This window comes from Conger conger, chromosome 10, assembly GCF_963514075.1.
Source record: "Conger conger chromosome 10, fConCon1.1, whole genome shotgun sequence".
Taxonomy (NCBI): domain Eukaryota; kingdom Metazoa; phylum Chordata; class Actinopteri; order Anguilliformes; family Congridae; genus Conger; species Conger conger.
The window spans coordinates 15,081,882-15,088,945 of record NC_083769.1 but is presented as its reverse complement, the minus strand read 5'-3'; the positions used below and the strand labels follow the sequence as shown (position 1 = coordinate 15,088,945).

Sequence of the window (7,064 nt, the reverse complement as noted above, 5' to 3'; positions counted from 1 at the left end):
TGCAGGGGTGTCACCTGCCGTTTGGCAGGAATAGATCAGCACTGTTCATGATCGGCCCAGTCAGTGTTTGTGTACAAGGAAGAATATTTAAAATAGAGAGATTTCAGATCAGCTCCTGCCATTTGAAAGTTACATTACTTGTCATTTGGCTGAGGCTTTTATCCAAAGTGACTTACAGTTGATTTAGATTAAGCAGGAGACAATCCTCCCTTGGGGCAATGCAGGGTTAAGGGCCTTGCTCAAAGGCCCAAGGGCTGTGTGAAACTTATTGTGGCTACACCGGGGTTCAAACCACACAGTCCTTCAGTAAATCTGCCCTTTGTCCCATAAGATTAAATAGTTCCTCATGAATCTGCCCTCTCTGCTCAGCCTGCTCTGCTCAGCCTGGCCTCAGTCCAACACCACACCTCCTAGAGCTATTTGCACAAACAGGAAGTCTCTGCCACTCTCTCTGTTACGCAGTTTCAGAGAAACAAAACATTACTCAATCTCTTTCACAAAAACGAGACTTAGCACTGTGTCTGTCAGAAAGGCACAGAAAAAATCTGTCTCTGCCAGAGAAACAAAGCTTAACTTTCTCAGTGTGAGCAGTGAAATGGCTGAGGCTAATACCTCGGTGGATCAGGACCAGTTCAGCTGTTCAATCTGTCTGGATATACTGAAGGATCCGGTGACTATTCCCTGTGGACACAGTTACTGTATGGGCTGTATTAAGGGCTGCTGGGATCAGGATGATCATATTGGTGTCTACAGCTGTCCCCAGTGCAGACAGACCATCACCCCAAGGCCTGTTCTGGGCAGAAACACCATGCTGGCTGAAGTGGTGGAGAAACTGAAGAAGACAGGACTCCAAGCTGCTCCTCCTGCTCACTGTTACGCTGGACCTGGAGACGTGTCGTGTGATTTCTGCACTGGGAGAAAGCAAAAAGCCATCAAGTCCTGTCTGGTGTGTCTGGCATCTTACTGTGAAACTCACCTCCAGCCTCACTATGAATCTCCTGCCTTTAAAAAACACAAACTGGTCAAAGCCACTGAAAACCTGCAGGAGAAGATCTGCTCTAATCACGACAAACTGCTGGAGGTTTTCTGTCGTAGCGATCAGCAGTGTATCTGTATGCTGTGTGCGATGGATGAACACAGAGGCCATGATACAGTCTCAGTGGTAGCAGAAAGGACTGAGAAACAGGTAAGGACTGGAGCTCTTCACTGGCAACATAAACATACATTTTTAACATAAACCCAAAAATACTGAAAATACCTGAGCAGCGAAAATGAGAAATCAGCTGAATCATTACACTGCTTGTGTACACTTTGTGTTTCCTTGTCTGTCAAGTTTAAAAGAGGCGTTCATTTGTTGTATTTCACGGAGTCGGTGCCCAGAATCAGGTGACCCCAGAAGTGCGCTTTATTGGCTGGTGTTAGTGGCATTTATTATTTATTTATTTGTTATGAAAATTCTCTACCATTTAAAAAGGGAATTGTATCGTATTATCCACAAAAAAATACACCTTATCAATACTTTTTAATAGTACGCTCTCCAAACCACCCCCCGCCCCCTTCCAATTGGTTTTGTCTAAATCTGTCGTCGTATCTTCCGACAATCCGAGTACAACTTGTCATGAAAAGCATCGCGTCGCGAGCCCCAGTTCGTGAATAATATCATTCAGGTAGGCACGTTTTAAATTATGAAACCACGATTAAACAACAACACTTACTTTTTGTCTTACATATCGGTTAAAAAGGTAGGTAGGACTTTCCAGTTGCCACGTTCACGTTGTAATTTCATCATTAGCTACGACCCTCGGAACTCGCGAGCAAGGAAGCTAGTCTAATTATCATTAAAACAACGTTATATCCGTCATGCACAACTTACAAATATGTATTATATTAATTTCTTAAGCAGGTAGTTACGTTTCGCATAGTTTTGGTAGTGATTAGTCAAACCATTTTCTCTGTAGCCAGTTTTAAAAATGTTATGTTTAAAATAGTATTATTATTTGGGTATGTCGCAGTGTGTTTTCCCTGTTAAAACAAAAGTTTAAATCAATCAATCAATTTTGAATGGGAAATATGAACTCTGCTAGAAAAGGCAAATACAGCTGTCTCCAATGAAAGGCAAACTACTTCTCCTCCCTGACCCTGTGTTTAAGGTAGGTTTGTATGTGTGCATGGTTTTGAATATAATATAATACTGCGGTTTATTTTCCTCTCAGTGTACTCAAAAACTTCAAACCGTAGTTCAGTAGTTGTACCTTATGTCTCATTTATAAAATATATGCAGTGTAACAAAATGATACAGAACATGAAAACAGGAGATAGTTTTGAAACACCAAATTCAGGGGGCTTATATATCAAGCATGTCAGAGTCGGACTGCTGATCTAGAATTGTATTACTTCTAATGAAATGTAAAACAGGTCCCAGGTCAGCACAATTCTATGCTGACGTTTTGGTTCAGGTCTAGGCTTTTAATTTGTGTTTGGGATCAACATGTCAGTCATTAATTTTGACCATCTGCTCTGCTGGTTGCTGACAGTGCATGGAATAATGTGTTTCAGTAGAATTGAAACAGGTCCCATGTTATGAACATAGTGTGTGATTATGGATGGCGGTGGTGTGGCAACATCGGGGTGGGAATAGTGTGTGTCAGTGAGGTGAGAATAATGTGTTTCAGTAGAATTGAAGCAGGTCTCATGTTATGAACATAGTGTGTGATTATGGATGGCGGTGGTGTGGCAACATCGGGGTGGGAATAGTGTGTGTTGGTGAGGTGAGAATAATGTGTTTCAGTAGAATTGTTAACAGGTTCCATGTTATGAACATAGTGTGTGATTATGGATGGTGGTGTTGTGGCAACATCGGGGTGGGAATAGTGTGTGTCGGTGGGGTGAGTACCCTCTGTTGGGCCGAGGCCCAAAATGTACGGCCCTGATTCCTTAGGGCTTGCTGGAGTGTCTTCACCAGTGTTTTTAAACCTGGATTGTGTGTGTTTCTTCACAGAAGCAGCTGGGGGTGACACAGAGTAAGTTCCAGCAGAGAATCCAGGAGAGAGAGAAGGAGCTGCAGGATCTGAGACAGGCTGTGCAGTCACTCAAGGTGGGTACTGACCAGAGGAGAAGACAACAGCTGGCTGCTGGAAGAGCCATTTCAGGGCTCAGTCAGGGCTCTCCTCCAGTCAGCCAGTGAGGAGCCCAGTGTTGGGCCACTTTCCAGCCCTGTGGGGCTCAATGCCACTGAGCCACACTGTGGGGAACAGGCTGTCTGGGGTCCCAGTAAGAGCTGAGTGAAAGGCCTAGTTAAAATGTACAACCCTCCTCCTTCTGTTTCTCCTAACAGTGCTCTGCACAGACAGCAGTGGAGGACAGTGAGAGGATCTTTACTGAGCTGATCCGCTCCATTGAGAGAAGGCGCTCTGAGGTGAAAGAGCTGATCAGAGATGAGGAGAAGGCTGAAGTGAGTCGGGCTGAAGGACTCCTGGAGCGACTGGAGCAGGAGATTGCTGAGCTGAGGAGGAGAGAGGCTGAGCTGGAGCAGCTTTCACACACAGAGGATCACATCCATTTCCTCCAGGTAACATCACTGGCTCTCTGACAGTCTGCACGGTGTACACTGTACATACATGGTGAGGTGTGTTCCTCTTTTACAAAGATCTGCTCCTGGTATCTGCAGAGGAATCTGTGTTCACTGTCTGTCTCTTTCTGTCTGTCTATCTGCAGAGCTGTCAGTCCCTCTGTGCCCCTCCTGGACCTGGAGACTTACCCAGCATCACTGTCAGTCCAAACGTCTCTTTTGAGGCTGTGAGGAAATTTGTCTCTGAACTGAAAGAGCGACTGGAGGATGTTTTCAAGGCAGAGTTCAAAGTTTCTGGAAGAGGTTGGTGGACAAACCCTGCTGCAGAAAGTGTGTTTAGTCACTGCACACAACACAGTGGTGAGGTGATCTGCCTAAGATTCACTCTTACAACATGAAAGGAACTTACACACGTTATATATTATTTACCATGGTGCGGTGTTTGGGTTTGTTTGGGTTTATTAAAAGAAAAATGAAACATTTAAATATTTTTCTCAACCTGAGACACATTGGCCTGGCCTCATTTAAAAGAACACAATTTAATTTAGTGCACACTGCACCCCCCTTCACATTTATATTACAGACACTCAGAGATCACTTTATTCGGTAGTTTTTCCAATTTCTTTAGTTCAAAGCAATAAACATCAATTGTGATGAAAACCTTATTTAATTTATATTTGTACAAGATTAACATGATTTATTCCTCCCATGTCTTGATTATAATTGATTGATTTTCAAAAATCACATTTTATCACAAATAGCGAATAGCTCTTATTGTTAAATATGGTCTGGCAGAGGTGAATGGTAATTATTAACCATATATGCTGTCTATATTGCTTGTAATTGCGACATCTGCTATGTTTATTATATAAACATGTTATATAAACATCGAACAAAGAGTTTGGAAATTTGTGTTTGGTAGATTATTTCTCTGTTGTAACAATGCTTCTTGGCAATACATTTTATACCGTTGGAAAGCCTGTTTATTTCCCTTTTAAATGGTGCCCCATTTGTAAGGAACATGCATTTGTGGGATGAGCAGCACAGCTGAGTAAGTGGGTAGTGCTCATATAAAATTTGCCAAATCTTCTCTGCCAATGCCAAACAGCTTATTCTGCTGTTGCTCTTGACTCTTGTTTGGTGTTGTTTGGTGGATTGGATGATTTTAGAATTTATTCATTTAACAAACAGTCAGGAGCCTCAGTAGCGTGTGGAAGAACCATACACAGCCACAACAGCCTGGCACCTCCTCATGCTGGTCACCAGCCTGGTCCCACACTGTTGTGGGATGGCATTCCACTCAACCAGGATGCAAGTCAGCCACCGTGGTTGTGTTGGTCACTCTAGCACCAACAGCACCCTCTAGCACCAACAGCACGCCCCAGCTGATCCCACAAGTGTTCAGTTGGGTTGAGGTCAGGGCTGTTGGCAGGCCATTCCATTCTCTCTACTCCCAAATTCTGGAGGTAGTCTCTGATAAACCCCACTCTGTGGGGGCGAGCGTTGTCATTTTGGAGGATGGAGTTCGGTCCCAGACTGTGGAGATATGGGATTGCCACTGGTTGCAGAATCTCATCTCGATATCCCTCTGCATTGAGATTGCCTCCAATGATGACAAGCCTGGTTTTTCCAGTGATGGAGATGCCGCCCCACACCATCACACTGCCTCCACCAAAAGGTGTTCCTCTATCGGTGCAGCAATCAGCATAGCGTTCTCCCCGTCTTCTCCACACTTTGACCCTACGATCCAACTTCCGTAGGCAGAATCTGGACTCATGGCTGAACATAGCGTTCCTCCACATGTTCAGGTTCCAGTGCAGGTGTTGCTGACACCAGTGCAAACGGGCCTGACGGTGAAGGGCAGTCATGGCAGGCCTCCTGGCAGCCCTATGAGCCGGAGATTGGCTGCGTACAGTCTGTTCCGGATTGTCTGGGCCGAAAGCCGTGTGCCTTATCGTCCTGCAAACCTTGACTGCAAATCTGTAGAAGACAGCCTACGGTTCCTAAGTGCTGAAAGGGTGAGGAACCGGTCTTCTTGGGACGCCCACTTCACGGTCTGTCTCTGACATCGCCCGTTTCAGAAGATTTGGCACATTTTTCATGAGTGCAACCCACATACTCAGCTGTGCTGCTCATCCCACAAATGCATGTTCCTTACAAATGGGGCACCCAGGTTATATATTATTAATGAGAGGGGTGAGTGACATTTCAGTCTGTCTCACAGGTTATATATTATTAATGAGAGGGGTGAGTGACATTTCAGTCTGTCTCACAGGTTATATATTATTAATGAGAGGGGTCAGTGACATTTCAGTCTGTCTCACAGGTTATATATTATTAATGAGAGGGGTCAGTGATATTTCAGTCTGTCTCACAGGTTATATATTATTAATGAGAGGGGTGAGTGACATTTCAGTCTGTCTCACAGGTTATATATTCCTTGGTCCTGGAACGAGCTTCAGGCCAAACTCAAACTTGATTCTCTTATTTCATTAAACAATTTTAATTTGAGAATAATGCATGTTCTCATGTTAAGATGCTACTGCTTTAAGTTGGACGGATATGTTTAATTCACTGTTTCCCTGTGTTATGTTCTGTCATATTGTATGTATTGTAATGCACTTTGTACTGTATATACCTACATAATTATGTTTATTATTGTAATGGATCCGTGATTGTGATTCTGTGATCTTATGCTGCTGTTTGACCCTGTCTTGGCTCGGTCTCATTTGTAAAAGAGGTTTTAATCTCAATGTGACTTCCTAGTCACATAAAGGTTTATATATTACAGTGTGGAGGGACATTTCAAGTGCTCACAAGCTCCAGATGATCCAGAATATCACAGAGGTGTTCAGGGTGAATAGGGATGAAATCTATAAAAGTACCCAGTATGTAAGGGGCAATTCTTCTGGCTAGGGCATAACCCTAAATGTTTTCAATGAAAGCTTTGTTTAATCTTGAGAGAACAAAATACAGTATGACCAGTATGTCTTTGTTTACTAGGATGCAAGATACTGCATAGAGATGAGAGGAGAGAACACAAGTCAAATTCCTCAGTAGTTTTATGATGAATCCATCCTGTCTCCTCTCTCTACTCTGTTTTAGTGTAACATTTGAGACCCATTCTGATACTGTATTCTGGGTGACATCAGTTGTCATTTACTTGCAGATTGAAACAAGCATTCAATTTCTCCAGGATCTTAGAAAAATGTTCATCTTTTTCTCTTGTGATCTCTCTCTCCACAGTGGAAGAAGTCTCTGTTCTAGAGCCCCAGACCAGACAGGACTTCTTACGATGTGAGTCTGTTTAAGCCTTAAAGAGAGGAAGGGAGGGGAGAGGGAGGTAGGGAGAGAGGGGGAGTGGGGGGGAGGGAGGGAGGAAGAGGAGGAGATGGATGGAGGGAGGGGAGAGGGAGGGGAGAGTGAGGTAGGGAGGGAGAGGCGGAGAGGGAGAGAGAGAGAGAGAGGGAGGGGGAGGGGGGCGAGGGGAGAGGAA

General features: G+C 44.0%; 1 pseudogene; it reads left to right on the top strand.

Annotated features, from left to right (window-relative positions):
• Positions 1-463: 463 nt before the first annotated feature.
• LOC133138102 (tripartite motif-containing protein 16-like) overlaps positions 464-7,064 on the top strand; it is a 13,876-nt pseudogene continuing 7,275 nt past the window's right edge.